At 37.7% G+C, this 1,119-nt stretch overlaps 1 non-coding gene across 1 annotated transcript; it reads left to right on the top strand.

Moving 5' to 3' along the window:
• Positions 1–72, top strand: TRNAQ-CUG. Its single transcript has one exon. It is a non-coding gene; the product is annotated as a tRNA-Gln (tRNA).
• Positions 73–1,119: the final 1,047 nt, after the last annotated feature.

Genomic DNA, 1,119 nt, shown 5'->3' on the forward strand with positions numbered 1-1,119 from the left:
GGTCCCATGGTCTAGTGGTTAGGACATTGGACTCTGAATCCAGTAACCCGAGTTCAAGTCTCGGTGGGACCTTTTTTTTCTTTCCCTCCTTTTTCGTTCATAATATTCTTTTGGTTCACTGTATTTGTATAAGTGCTTTGAAAAGTTCAGATTCGTAATGCTCGCCATCACTCCATTTTCATCTCATTTGTCAGATGGACACTTTTTGATCTTTTCTCTGCTCTCAAACTAAATCACGACGTACCCATTTGCGCAACTTAACAACACTTTCAATCCATTATAAATGTACTTAACTCGTTTGTCAGATGGACACTTTTTGATCTTTTCTCTGCTCTCAAACTAAATCACGATGTACCCATTTGCGCAACTTAACAACACTTTCAATCCATTATAAATGTACTTAACTCGTTATACAATAGAGACGGGGACTTTTTTTCCCCTTTTCATTCCTTTTTTTTCTTTCCCTCCTTTTTCGTACATAATATTCTTTTGGTTCACTGTATTTGTATAAATGCTTTGAAAAGTTCAGATTCGTAATGCTCGCCATCACTCCATTTTTATCTCATTTGTCAGATGGACACTTTTTGATCTTTTCTCTGCTCTCAAACTAAATCACGACGTACCCATTTGCGCAACTTAACAACACTTACAATCCATTATAAATGTACTTAACTCGTTATATAATAGAGACGGGGACTTTTTTTCTCCTTTTCATTCCTTTTTAAGGAAAAATCCAGCCATCATATACTCCCTCCGTTTCTAAAATATAAGTCTTTGTAGACATTTCACTATGGACCATATACGGAGTAAAATGAATGAATTATACATCCGTATGTGGTCCATAGTGAAATCTCTACAAAGACTTATATTTAGGAACGGAGTGAGTATTAAGTATGAGAAGGATTACTATCCTCCAAGAGGATACAACGGATGCTTGGGGAACATCCCCTAAGATGGTAAAGTCTCCATTTCTTCTAGCCAAAGTAGCTAGCTCGTGAGCCACTCTATTGCTGGGTCTTCTTGCGTCATCAAATGCAACACTATTGACACTGCCACTGGTATTCCAGATGTCTGAAACTAGTGAGAATAGCACGGACAGATTGCTAGCTCTGTTGTGCA

The sequence above is a fragment of the Triticum dicoccoides genome, chromosome 7B, assembly GCF_002162155.2.
Source record: "Triticum dicoccoides isolate Atlit2015 ecotype Zavitan chromosome 7B, WEW_v2.0, whole genome shotgun sequence".
Classification (NCBI taxonomy): domain Eukaryota; kingdom Viridiplantae; phylum Streptophyta; class Magnoliopsida; order Poales; family Poaceae; genus Triticum; species Triticum dicoccoides.